Below are 13,818 nucleotides of genomic sequence, written 5' to 3'. Positions count from 1 at the left end.
TGTCAGAAGTAAGCAAAATTGAGGGGTGGATGGGAGAGTTTTGTTGTGCACATGGTCTCCACTGTCATTGCGCCACAGCAGCTATTTGTTGATAGTTTTGGGTTTCGGCGGTCGGAGTTGATCTATTTTTGTGTTTGATTTCAATTAAATTCATTACAGTTCTAGTGATATTCGATCAGAAATTCAGGTGAGCGATGTTTTCTTTTATTCTAAAATCTTGGCACATCCTTGAAAGCTATTCATCTGAGCTATTTATTTGAGAGGATGTGAGACCACCCTTTTACCCTTTTTTGCCTTTTGCCCTAAAATTTTCTTCTCAAGATGATTCATTCATGACAAAACACACTAAACGATTTAACATCAAAACTCTTGTTTGATGGAGGCTTTAAGTTGCGTTCCATTATCGCGGTAAATTTGTGTTCAGAACTCATTATTATTATTCTGTTAAGGGAAAATCGCACCGCGTCCTTGAAGAACTATTGTGCCCCTTTTACTGGTTATAGTGTACCTATTTTTTTTTTTTTTGTGCGTACATGGAGGTGGAAAATCTTAGAAAGACACGTCCGCCGCAGCTCCGCCGTCCGAACGGCGGAACTACTGCGGGCGCGTGTGGGATTCACGCCCACTAAAAACCACCCCCGGTCTCTCCAGCCCCAGCCCCGCGGGACCACCATTGAGGTATTACTTCGCGGGGTAGGTTTGCTCTTAGGCACTCATCCTTCTCCTATTTGCAGCTTTCCTCCTTCTTTGTTCCTTCACCAACTCTTCCTGCATTTGGATCATTGCGGAGCCAACTGCAAGCCACTTCTCCTCGGACTCCAGCATCTCAGTAACCAAGCTCTCCGGGGTCCCGCTCCTGCCCTGCACCTGGTTTAAGCTCCTTCTCTCCATCGCAAATCGTGGGCAGTGAAACATCACATGCTCTGGATCCTCCGGTATGCCATCGCATTTGGGACAGTTCGGAGAATCATTCAACCCAAAGCCGTGCAGATACTGCCTGTAGCAACCACCGTGTCCCGTGAGGAACTGGGTAATGTGGTAGTTGGTCTCCCCATGTTTTCGCTCAAGCCACACCCTAATGTTGGGAATGAGCCTGTGCGTCCACCGACCTTTCGCAGACTCGTCCCATCTGCGTTGCCAGAGATCAAGCGACTCTAACCTTGCCGCATTTCTACGCTGTGCATGCCCCTCCATATGCCTTGCATTGTACAGGACACTCATTTCTTTGGCCAGAATGTCAACCGGGATCATGCCTGCCACCACCAATACTGCCTCATCCGATGTGGTTCTAAAAGCACTGCAAACCCTCAAAGCCATCCGCCGGTAAACCGAGTTCACCTGCTTCCGTCTCTGAGAGTTTGCAAGCGCCTCTGCGCACACAGGCGACGAGTAGAGCAGGATGGAGCGCACCACTCCGGCTAGCACCAACCTCCGGCAATGTTTCGGTTCACCAATATTTGGCAACATTTTTGCAAGTGCCGTGGTGGCACTGGCTGCCTTTTGGCATGAATACTCTAGGTGTGTCCTAAAACTCAATTTGGTTTCAATTACTACCCCCAGGTATTTAATAGCCGGCTTTGATACAACCGTATGTCCACCGACCTCCACTTTTACAGTATTATTTTTCCTGCGGTTTGTTATTAAGACCGCTTCCGTTTTCGCGTCCGCCAAGGTCAGCCCGGCGTTTTCTAGCCAGGACTTTATCGCTCTCACTGTTTCCGTCGCGTAAATCTCCACATCTTCTGGGTATTTTTCTGCAACAACCACAGCTAGGTCATCAGCAAAGCCGACAATCGTAGCCCCTTCTAGGACGGGAAGAGCAAGCACCCCATTATACATGATATTCCCCAACAGGGGACCAAGTACCGATCCCTGTGGTACCCCGGCCGTGACAATGTACTCTTTGGGACCCTCATCCGTCCCGTACCAGAGAGTCCTCTCTGAGAGGTAGTTTTCCACCAAATTCGCTAAGTATCCGGGGACACCTATGTCAGCCAACGCCCCTTTAATTCTATTCCAGTTGACCGAGCTGAATGCATTTTTAACATCCAACGCCACCACGGCACAGCAGCCGCCAGAAATCAGTGCACCTTTTGCCAGGTTTACCACCATGCCAATTGCGTCCACCGTAGAGTGGGCGCGTCGGAAACCAAATTGGCGTTCCGACAAACCATTGCTGGCTTTGACGATGGGCAGGAGTCTGTTGTAGATGACTCTCTCCATCATCTTCCCCATTGTATCCAACAGGCAGATAGGACGATATGACGCTGGGTTTCCAGGTGGCTTGCCAGGCTTCGGAAGCAACAACAACTTTTGCTTTTTCCACTGGGCAGGGAATATTCCTTCTTTTATGCACGCCTCGAAGGTGTTGGCGAAAAGGTCGGGCCTAGTCTTCACTGCCAGTTTCAAAGCTCGGTTGGGGATGCCATCCAAACCTGGGGCCTTGTTGTCACCGAACCTACCACATATTTCCCGCAGCTCCTCCACAGTTACAGGCGGTATTATGCCGTCATTTAGCTGGACAAAAATTTGCCTTCCCCTATTTTCGTGGTGAGGGAACAGAGTGGTAACAATCTGTTTCAGGAGGTGCGGACAGGTCACCTGGGGTGATTTCCGCAGCCTTTTCATCACCACTCTGTAAGCCTCGCTCCAAGGGTTTATGTCGGCATGGTCGCACAGCTGTTTGAAGCAGTTCCTTTTGCTCCTCCGAATGGCTTCCTTTAGGCGGCCACGCAATTGCTTGTGTGCCTCCTCTCGACCGTCGCCACCGGGTTTTCCCCTGAGCCTCTGGCAAAGCCTCCTTGCCCGAAAACATGCGGCTCGCAAACTTGCGATTTCGTTGTTCCACCAGTAGTTGGGTTGCCTACTGGGGAGCAATCGCCTTCTGGGCATAGTAGCATCGCATGCTTCTGTCACCCATCGAGTGATCTGCGTGGCTTTCTCTCCAGCCGTACCATTCAGGGATATGTCGGATTTGAGCACCGCGGAAAACGTGTCCCCCTCGAAAGCTTTCACTGTCCAGCCAAGCATACCACCCGGCATTCTGCGAAAAGTCTTTTTCGAGCTCGATCCGCCCTTGATCTCTATGCAGATTGCCTGGTGGTCGCTGTGAGTATAGTCCTCACTGACATGCCAAGCGATTCTACTGGCTAAAGTGGCACTCACGTATGTCAGGTCCACTATAGACCCCAGGCCCCTTCCCCGGAAAGTGTACGAAGACCCAACATTCGCCAGTACCACGTCCAGCTCCGCGAATGCTTCGAGGAGAACACGTCCCCTGACATTAGTTATCCGGCTGCCCCATTCAAGAGCCCACGCATTGAAATCACCTCCTATTATGATCGGCCAACGTCCTCTTGCATCCAAAACAAGAGCAGCAAGCATCCGCTCATACTCGACGAGTGTAGCGCTGGGTGGAGCATAGCAGCTGTAGATGTGGATGCCCTTCACCTTCGCTCTGATGAAGCCCTCCTCCGGGTGCTCCATTATTTCTTGGAAGGTTTGTTCTCCACAAGTCCACAGCGCTGCTTGGCCCGTTTGGTCTTTGACCCAAACGCTACCACCGCGGCTTCGGTATGGTTCACTTAGTATGGCCACATCGATGTTTTTCTCGCGGATGGTTTGCGCGAGTAGATCCTGCGCCGCCTCGGAGTGGTTGAGGTTGATTTGTATCAACCTCATCTGCGATTCGTGCTAAGGGCTCTCCTGTATTCCGGGCACCTGCTGCTGCCCGCAATGTGCCGATGGTCCACACCCTCCTTTCCTTTGCACAGTAGACAATTTGGGTCAGCTCCGCAGTCCTTGCTGATATGGCCTTCCACTCCGCATCTCCTACATTGCTTTGACCTGTCATTTGGGTTAGTGCATAACTTCGCAATGTGACCAAAGCCAAGGCATCTAAAGCATCGTTTTAACGCCACCTGTTTCCTAAGGCGACACATAACCCAGCCTATTCTCACTCTCCCTGCTGCTAACAGTTTGAGTACGTTCTCCACTGTATAGTGTACCTATTGATCATAGTATCTCAGCTAGGCCTGTAATCGTTAGGAACTTTAGTATGTTCCCTACTTCCAGATCTTTCAGCTTTGCATCTGGTATTAAGTGTTCTCCCAGATGCCTCGACCTACTTTGCTCAAGTGCCGGACACTGTCCCAGGATGTGTTTCGTCCTCATCCTCACAAAACCTGCAGGCAGTGTCCGTAGATATCCCTAGCTTCCCTAGGTGATAGTTCAGCCGACAATGACCAGTGAGAATTCCCACTATGATTCGGAGGTTCTTTTTGGTGAGGTTTAAGCAATCTTTTTTCATGGAGAATATTCAGAAAATTATAAAAAAAACGACGAAACAACAGACAAGGAGGAAGAGCTGCGTGCGTTTGGGCGGAGCACAAAAATGCGTCGTTCACCGCAGCGATCAGTGAAAGAGGCAACGAGGGCTGATATACCCGATGAGACACCGTTGCACCCAAATAAAGAGGAAGCCTCATCAAGTGGCGCGACTGACCGTACGGAGATGGCAACTCCATTACCTTGCAGTGCCCCTGTTTTGGAAGTAAGCTCAGTGAGAAACGCTAGTCCTAAGCAGATGGATTTGGACACAAATCGAGTGAAAGTGCATTCGACCGTCCTCGCTAGAGCCGAAGAGGAAAGGCTCATCAGAAAGTGCGCAGCAGTGGTGAAACGTATGTGATCGGCAACGTTCCTTCAGAGGAACGTCAGCAAAGGTGTCAAAAACGGGCTGATGGAACTGGAGGAACTACTGGACCGCATTTCCTTTTATAGACGAACGTGGAGAGCAGCGGAAGACGATTGTAGAGCAGAAACAGTCGCACTCCCCGCTGAGAATGCTGCTTGCGTCAAACGGACCGCAGATAGCCCTCTGCAAAGTGAACTGGGGAAAAAGCGGAAAGAGGACGACGTGCCTGAAGGAGACTTTATCGAAGTAGTCTCCAAGGCCCAAAAAAAGAAGGCGAAAAAGGATAAAAAGAAACAACGGACTCCGTCGCCAGAGACACGTCTGTCCAAAAGCAAGGAGGCTGCCAACCCAAAACCAGTAGAGGAAAAAACGAGTAAACGAAGAAGGACTAGATCGTCGGTTCTGCTCATTAAGCCGACGGAAGGCAAGACATTTGCGGAAGTCCTTAGTGAAATCCACTACAGGATGAAACCCGAGGAGAACGGAGCAGAGGTGTCTTCGATACGGAAAACGAGGAGTGGTGGAGTTCTCGTCGAACTGGGCCCAAAGACGACCAACGAGAGCACGTTCTGCGAAGCGGTCAAGGGGCTATTGGGGGAGAAGGTTCTTGTTTCCAGCCTAGAACCCATGTACTCTCTAGAAATACGGGATCTTGACTGCCTCACAGAAAAGGCCAAAGTAGAGGAGGCGCTAAAGCGTGAATGTCCAGAGGTGACCAATGCCCGGGTAGGTATTACCTCTGTAAATGCTCGAGGCCAAAAGCTCGCCGTGGAAGTCCCCGAGCAATATGCGAGGAAACTCCTCAACAGCGGGAGAATCAAAATCGCATGGGTAGTATGCAGGGTACGAATGCGGATAGTCCCCACCAAGTGCTACAGGTGTCTGGACTATGGACACACGTCAGCAGCTTGCATGCCGGAGATGCGGCCAAGCGGGTCATCAAGCGAAGACTTGCAAGGAAAGCGAGAGTTGTGGGATCGTGGCGCGTCTGGTGAAAGCGTCGTACACACTGCGGGCTCGGGACGGTGTCCGATCTTCAGGGCGGAATTGGAGAGGGCTAGGGTGCGAACGCCATGATCCGCATTTTGCAAATTAACATGCGCCGGAGTGCAACCACTCACCAGTTGCTAGCACAGTTCGCTGCGGAAGTAAATGCTGATCTAGTGCTGATTAGCGAGCAATACCGAAACAAGGACCCGTTCTCATGGTATCTCGACTTATCGGGCACCGCTGCCATCTGGGATCGGGCCGACGTTCGACTTCGTGTTCTTGCCGAAGGCCGGGGGGACGGATTTGTCTGCATCCGGTGTTTAGGGATGACGTTTTTTAGCGTTTACCTGACGCCGAATGAGTCGATTCCGGACTTTCAGCGCCGGCTTGATGCTCTGGAGGACGCCGTTTCGAACATGGAGGGACGAATCCTGGTTGGCGGTGATTTTAATGCCAGGGCTCTTGAATGGGGCATGCCTCAATCAGACTCCAGAGGGAAACGGATTCTGGAAATGGCGGCGAGAACCGGGCTCGTAATTTTAAACACCGGATCCACGCCAACGTTTCGGCGCCTAGGTTGTGAAGGAAGCATTCCCGACATCACTTTTGCGTCGGAATCTCTGGCATCATCGGTGAACGGGTGGCGAGTCCTAGAAGACTTCTCGGCAAGTGATCATCAGTACATTGCGTTCGAAGTGTTTGACGCTACTTGCCGGCGAGCACCAACACGACGTTCCCCCTGCGTGTGGAATGTCGCGAGGGTGACCATCGGAAGGTTCGTCGAAGCTCTTGGAGCAGGTAGGGCCGCGCTGGGGGCACTCCGGGGGGTGGTGGTGTCGCAGCTGACACCGTCGTAAATTCAGTGATGAATCTGATAACGACGGCATGTGAGGCTTCCATGCCCCGGAGAGGACCCAGGCGCGGCAAGCCTTCTATGTACTGGTGGACGGCGGAAATTGCCGACCTACGGAAGGAGTGTCATAAGCTCCGCCGTTTGGCACAACGTTTGTACGCCAACGAGGAGGCATGTGCCATAAAGGCACAATATAGATCAGCAAAAAGGAGACTCCGCAGCGCTATCAATAAAAGCAAAGCTCGCGGCTGGCAAAATCTTGTTAATGAGGTGAATGATGACCCGTGGGGACTTGGCTATAAGCTTGTCACCCGGAAAATCGGGGCTCTGCAGAGGCCCTGCATACTAAGTACCGACCAGATGGACCGCATTGTGCGGGCATTGTTCCCCAGATACCCTGTACGGGTTGATGTAAATAGCGCGGAAAGCGTCGAGGATTGCCACCTTTTCACAATGGGAGAACTCGAAGAAGCGGTTCTCACTATGAAAAACAGGAAGGCGCCAGGTCCTGATGGCATCCCGGCGGAAGTTTACAAACTGGTGTTCCGCCAACGGCCAGAATTGCTGCTCGAAGTGTTCAACGCGTGCTTGAAGGAGGGCATTTTTCCTTGTCGCTGGAAAGTGGCCAGACTCGTGTTGATCAGTAAGGGTAAAGGAGACCCGGAGCTCCCGTCTGCATACCGACCTCTGTGTATGTTTGCCAGGGCCGGAAAAGTGCTCGAGAAGCTCATCAAGAGTAGAGTCGCTGAAGCGATCCGGGCTGCCGGGGACTTATCCGCAAGACAGTTCATGTTCAGAACTGGGAGATCTACAGTGGATGCTGTTATGAAGGTCGTAGATGTGGTTCATCGAGCCGAGGCACAGAGCCGCCGATCTCGACGAATAGTGCTCCTCATAACGCTTGATGTCAGAAATGCCTTCAATTCCGTAAGATGGACAGATATGCTAGGCACACTAGGGAACTCCTTTCACGTGCCTAGCTATCTCTTGCGGATATTGAGGGATTATTTGAAAGACCGCTCCCTGTTCTATGAGACGCTAGAGGGCCAGAGGAGGATGGAAATCACGTCGGGAGTAGCGCAGGGATCCATCCTAGGGCCGGACCTCTGGAACGCTTCCTACGATAGTCTGCTGAGACTCGATATGCCCGAAGAGTCGCGCCTGGTCGGTTATGCAGATGACGTTGCGGCACTTGTTGCCGGACGCACTGTTGAACAGGCGCAAAGCAGACTTGGCATATTGATGCGACGGGTAAGTGGATGGATGACTGCTCACGGTTTCAACCTTGCGCTGGAAAAAACCGAAGTAGTCATCCTGACCAGAAGGAGAATCCCGACCTTGCGTCCCATATCGATTGGCGAGTTGACTATAGAGCCAAAACCAACGATTAAATACCTTGGTTTAATGCTCGACTCGAAGATGAGCTTCTTCGAGCAAATCAAAGCAGCCGCAGACAGGGCTGCAGCAGGAGTCGCGGGCTTGAGTCTGCTAATGGCGAATGTCGGCGGCCCTATATCAACTAGAAGATGTCTCCTCATGGGAGCAACGCAGTCCGTCCTTCTCTATGGTGCGGAGGTATGGGCTGATGCCCTTGACAAGGAGGTGCATCGTAAACGTCTTGCTCAAGTGCAGAGGCGGGGAGCTTTGCGAGTGACGTCTGCTTATCGCACCGTCTCCGAACCGGCTGTGATGGTGATCGCGAGAGTAATCCTCGTTGCTTTCCTTGCCAAGGAGCGCAAAGCTTTCTACCGCCGTAAGAGCGAGAACTTCAGAGAGGTGGTTGCCCGTGAAGAACGTCAACGCACCCTTACCGAGTGGCAACTTTCTTGGAAAAATGAGCCAAGGGGCAGATGGACTGCGCGGCTCATCGACAAATTAGACCCGTGGTAAAACCGAACGCACGGTGAGATTGATTACTTCCTTACCCAACTTCTAAGTGAGCATGGAGGTTTCCAGTTTCACCTGCATAGGATCGGGAAGGTGCGATCTCCTGATTGTGTGTTATGCAATGTAGTGGCGGACGACGCTGAACACACCTTTTTCTCTTGCGAGAGGTGGGACGGCTTTCGTTAGCAGCTTTATGCAGACACAGGGGGGCTCTCTCCGGACAACATTGTCAGAGAGATGCTGAAGAGCGCTGGAATCTTATTGTGCATTATGTTCGGGCTCTTCTTATTGCGAAGAAGATTGAACTCGACCGGTGGAGGGATCGGACGGTAAGGGGTTCCTTGAACTAACAACTTCCTTCCCGTTGGTGAAAGGAACTCCCTGACTTGAAGGCTCCCAAGGCCGGGAGAGCGGGAGGGCTAGCCTGGAGTTAGTTGGTAGTCCGATAGCGTGCTGTTGCGGGAGTCCAACATTCTGTGCGTAAACGCATTCACCTACTCCACACCCAAAAACAAAAAAAAATTTAATTGGTTTGCTTTTGTGAAAGTAGACACACTTTTTTCGTGACATCTGCCGTGGACGGATGCACTTCGTGTTTGTATCGACAGTGCTGTTTAGTTTGAAGTTAAATCTCTTTTTGCCTGTCCGCGTGGGTGCAATAAACCGTGTTTCTTTTTGTGTTCTTGTTTGGCTGTGAATATGTTCCTGCTAACAGAAGGTAAGTGCTTAAGTTTTATTTCTGAGAGTGTGAACCCCCAGACAAAGCGAAAATAAACCTAGACCGGTCCGTCTCCCAAATTTCAACATCTCCTCCGGCACCTGTAGGGCCACAGTTCAAAAGCCCAACAGAAGTCGGAGGCTGTGTCCTAACCAGGAAAGAGAGAAGGGCATCGAGGAGCCTGTCCAAGCCAAAGATTTCTGGAATTCTACCAATCAGAGTTCAACTTAAAGCTTTTCCTGAGGTTGCAAGTTTCAGGACTTAGGTAAAACTTTTTCTCCAATGGAGAAGTAAAACATAGTTCCTATGGAGCAAACAACCCCAGTGTGAAACACAATGAGAACTCTCAATGTAAAGCGTACATAGCATGTGTGGAGAGAAGCAACCCTAAAACATACATAGAAAAAATTAATGGTCAAGAAAGAATTGAGGCTTTCAAACCCATCAATTTCCATAAGCTTACGAGGCGTCTTAATTTCAATGACCAGGTAGTTATGGTCAAGGAACATGGGCCTACAAGGACAAAAAGTTTATTGTAAGTCAGCGTCCTGTGCGAACAATCTGCAATCCGACAGCCGCTTGACTACATTAGGGCTAAGAGCATACATTTCCTTGAGAGATACTCACAGATTTGGAATTATCAAAGGTATCCCCACTGATTTCTCCGAAGAAGAAATATTGCAGGACATAAACTCTCCGATTAAAGTAACGAAAGTACAAAGCCTGAATTTCAGATCTAAGGAAAACAAAGATGTCTTCCTTCTATCTCGAATAGTCAAACTAACCTTCGTAGGGTCTGAAATATCTCCATAAGGGAAGCTACCAAAGAAGTAAAAAAAATATTATGATTCATTGGACTGTGATGTTGATTATGACGTTGCCTTCTCTCCGCTGGAGAAAAGAGCAAATCAGAACAACTGGATGAGGAATCCTCAAGATGAGTTCAACAGAACCATCAGAGGAAGTAAAAATAAAGTAGAACTGGACAAATTACTTCAATTTCTTGGCAATACTCCAAACAAAATAATAATGCGCGACCTAACTCGACTCTATTGACTACGTGCATTACAGTGTGCAGGTGTGTGGACAATTATGCTGCATATTTAGAATGTCAAGTTCCGAATCCGAGATCTGTTAAGCGAGTGGAACAGTTTGAACCGTGGTAATTGTGTTTTCGAGTTTTCACTACAAAGCTACGTTGTGAATTCTGCTCGGAGTGGTTTGTTTTGTTTAATCAAATTAATTCTTGTTAAGCCGCGTAGTTTTGTTCCGTTATCCACGTTGCGAGTAACATGATTTGCCCCGTTGATGTTGAGCGATACAAAGGCCGGCCAAAATAACGATGGCTTGATACGCTGGATGGGGAAGCTTCGCGATTGCATCTACATAGATCAGGCATTTGATAAAACCAAATGGCGTAACCGATCACGACGAGCCGACCTCGCTTTTGGACGGGACAAGGGCTGAAGAAAAATAAGTATTAAAACAAGAAAAAGTGGCGGATGCGCCGTATTCTATTTCATCTAAACAGATCAAGCCAAGTGTTAATGATCAAGTGGCTCACATTAGATCCATTCGCAAGGGAAGTTCACTATCAGATAGCACACTTGGCACCACGGTTGATCCCATAGAAATGGAGGGTATTCAACCTTCCCCTGCTAGCTTATGGCTGTATCCGGTACAATGTTATATCCAGAGGATCCTATGGCCGAATCCAATACCAACGATCTTTCCAGTTAATCCCTGGCCCCATCGAGGATAAGAGTGTAACTGTAACCCACATTAATAACGAAGTTTATTTATTTAATGAGCACAACACACAGAAAACAAATTCCTTATTACATATTGTCCACAGATGGAGGAGCAAGTGAATGGCTTATTTTACGCTTAAAACTAGAGGCGGAAATAGAGTCCAGAGTGATGCGGACTTAGGACCCCGCAATTCTCAAAAAAAATATTTTCAGCTCTGGCCAAGTTTTGGCTAATAGGGCGGATTTACGCTCAATATAATTCGTAGTCTTGTTTTGTTCTGCGAATTATATAAAGGAGCGAGCCGCTTCGGTCACGCTGCTCCCAGGGGAGAGGTGAGGCAGCGTCTGACGATTTGCATCTGCCCTGGTAAGAAACCGTAAAGCCGTCATCGCCTAATATTTTGAGAGTCCAAGGACCCAAGCTGTAGGGTGTTGCAGGACCGGCATAGCCTCGCGATCGAAGAGTGGAAGTAAATCTCGAGCTCCGCGAAGGGTACATCAAAAATGTCCGCACTACGTGTGTTATGAGACGAGGTGATCCGGAAAGTAATATCCCAGTTGGAGGAGCAGTTCATCAGACAATTGCAGAGTTTGGAAAGAGTACACATATCAAGGAAGATACGGCGTTGCTGTAGGGAGGGAAGATTGAGGGTGCGCAGTCGTGACGGATAATCAACCCGTAGAAGGTTCTTTCTGTAAAAGAGGGTCCGGGTGAATTTTCGTTGTACAACTTCAAGAGCGCGGCAGTCATGAATGCGGAAGGGGACCAGACTACACAGCAATATTCAAGGATGTTCCTGACAAGGGAATAGGAGAGTATTAAGGGGGGCCGAATTGAGGTAAAGTCGGAGGAGGAACGTAGAATAAAACCAGACATTTCGGAAGCTCTTTTGATGATGTCAACGAAGTGGGAATTGAAACGAAGTTTGTCGTCGAATATTATAGGGCCTACAAATAAGTTCTGTCGGTTTTTTTTGTTAAATTTGAAGCTTTATTGTGAAAAATTGGTTATACATTCATTGTTCAAAGTATTGCCCATCGCTAGCCACAACTTTCTTCCATCTTTCAGGCAATTCATAGATACCATCGCGACAAAAATTGGCCGGCTTGGCCGCTATCCACTCATCGAGCCATTTTTTGAGTTCCTCGTAATTGGAGAAGTGCTGGTCAGCCAGGCCATGCTGCAGCGACCGGAACAAATAGTAATCAGAAGCAATGTCTGGAGAGTACAGCGGGTGGGGTAGGAGTTCCCATTTCAATGTTTCTAGATATGTTTTAACGGGCTGTGCAACATGTGGACGAGCATTGTCATGTTGCAAAATAACTTTATCATGCCTTTGCTGGTATTGCGGCCGTTTTTTCTTGAGTTCGCGGCTCAAACGCATCATTTGACGTCGGTAGAGGTTGCCCGTAACCGTTTCGTTCGGTTTTAGCAGCTCATAGCATACCACATCCAGCTGGTCCCATCATATACACAGCATGATCTTCTCACCATGAATACTCGCTTTGCCCGTCGATGATGAGGCATGGCCGGGGTATCCCCACGTTGCCCGACGCTTGGGATTATCGTAATGGATCCACTTTTCATCGCCAGTAACTATTCGATGCAGAAAACCCTTCCTTTCTTGTCGTTGGAGCAGTTGTTCGCACGTGAAAAAACGGCGTTCGACGTCTCTTGGCTTCAGTTCATACTCAACTCAATTTCCGACCTTTCGGATCATTCCCATTGCTCTTAAACGGTGGGAAATGGCTTGCTGAGTGACTCCAAGTGTTTTTCCAAGTTCTTCTTGCGGTCAGAGTGAAATTATGCGGTGTTTCCAACGATTAATTAATTGAAATAATAAAACTTGTTGTTTCTTTTTCGTTGGTGTGGGTATTTATTCTTGCAAATACCGATATTTCGGGAACCACTTGTTCCCTTCATCAGTGCAAACAAGTGAACTTGTTTGCACTGATGAAGGGAACAAGTGGTTCCCGAACTTGTTTGCACTGATGAAGGGAACAAGTGGTTCCCGAAATATCGGTATTTGCAAGAATAAATACCCACACCAACGAAAAAGAAACAACAAGTTTTATTATTTCAATTTCTTCTTGCGTTTGCGGTGGATCCTGGTCGAGCAATGCCTCTAATTCTTCATCTTCAAAAACTGTTGGCCGTCCGGCGCGCTCTTCGTCTTCCAAGTCAAAATTGCCACTTTTAAACCGTCCAAACCACCTCTGACACGTTCGCTCAGATAGAGCATGGTCACCATAAACTTCCACTAAAATGCGATGACTTTCGGTTGCTTTTTTCTTCATTTTGAAATAATGAAGTAGAAATCCCCGCAAAAACACATTATTTGGTACAAAATTGGCCATTTTCGTTGATGAAAAAAGTATTGTTGTTTACACTTCAATTAAATAATTTATACTGACGTTTGTGCCTATTGACAGTAGCTTTCCGATGAATGTTTGGAAATGTGGTTCAATGGAATAAAAAACAAGCTACGCTATTGTGAAAACCGACAGAACTTATTTGTAGACCCTATACACTCAGGTCTTTGAAGGAAATCAGTAGTGAAGGGGGTTGTCCACTGAGAGAACAGGAAAAGGATGCTGGAGTGGGCGAATAGCACATCCAGTGGCATTTGTTCATATTCAGTATTAGCTTGTTGACCGAACACCAACGGACTAAATTATCAAGGTTGGACTGTAAGAGAGCACTGTCCAGCGGAGACGAAACAGAGGGAAACAATTTAAGATCGTCTGCGTAGAGCACGGAAAACAACTTGTTACGAAGTCACAACAACGTATTTTCTCATGGAACGTGCGCTCCCTGTACAGAGATGGAGCTGCCAAGCAGCTAGCTGATACCCTGTCCCAATATAGGGCTGATGTAATAGCGTTACAAGACATGCGATGGACAGGGACCGGTTTCCTGGAG

At 48.6% G+C, this 13,818-nt stretch overlaps 1 protein-coding gene across 3 annotated transcripts in view; it reads left to right on the top strand.

Moving 5' to 3' along the window:
- The first annotated feature begins 56 nt into the window (after positions 1–56).
- Positions 57–13,818, top strand: part of LOC119648020 (cytoplasmic tRNA 2-thiolation protein 2) — a 39,757-nt gene continuing 25,995 nt past the window's right edge. Inside the window, exon 1 of one of the 3 annotated variants that reach the window (XM_038049429.1) lies at positions 57–187. The gene's annotated coding sequence lies outside the window, so the exon portion shown is untranslated. The remainder of the gene's footprint in view (positions 188–13,818) is intronic. The other 2 variants (XM_038049432.1, XM_038049431.1) reach the window with 2 other exon arrangements.

This window comes from Hermetia illucens, chromosome 2, assembly GCF_905115235.1.
Source record: "Hermetia illucens chromosome 2, iHerIll2.2.curated.20191125, whole genome shotgun sequence".
Taxonomy (NCBI): domain Eukaryota; kingdom Metazoa; phylum Arthropoda; class Insecta; order Diptera; family Stratiomyidae; genus Hermetia; species Hermetia illucens.
This window is presented reverse-complemented; position numbering and strand designations above follow the sequence as displayed.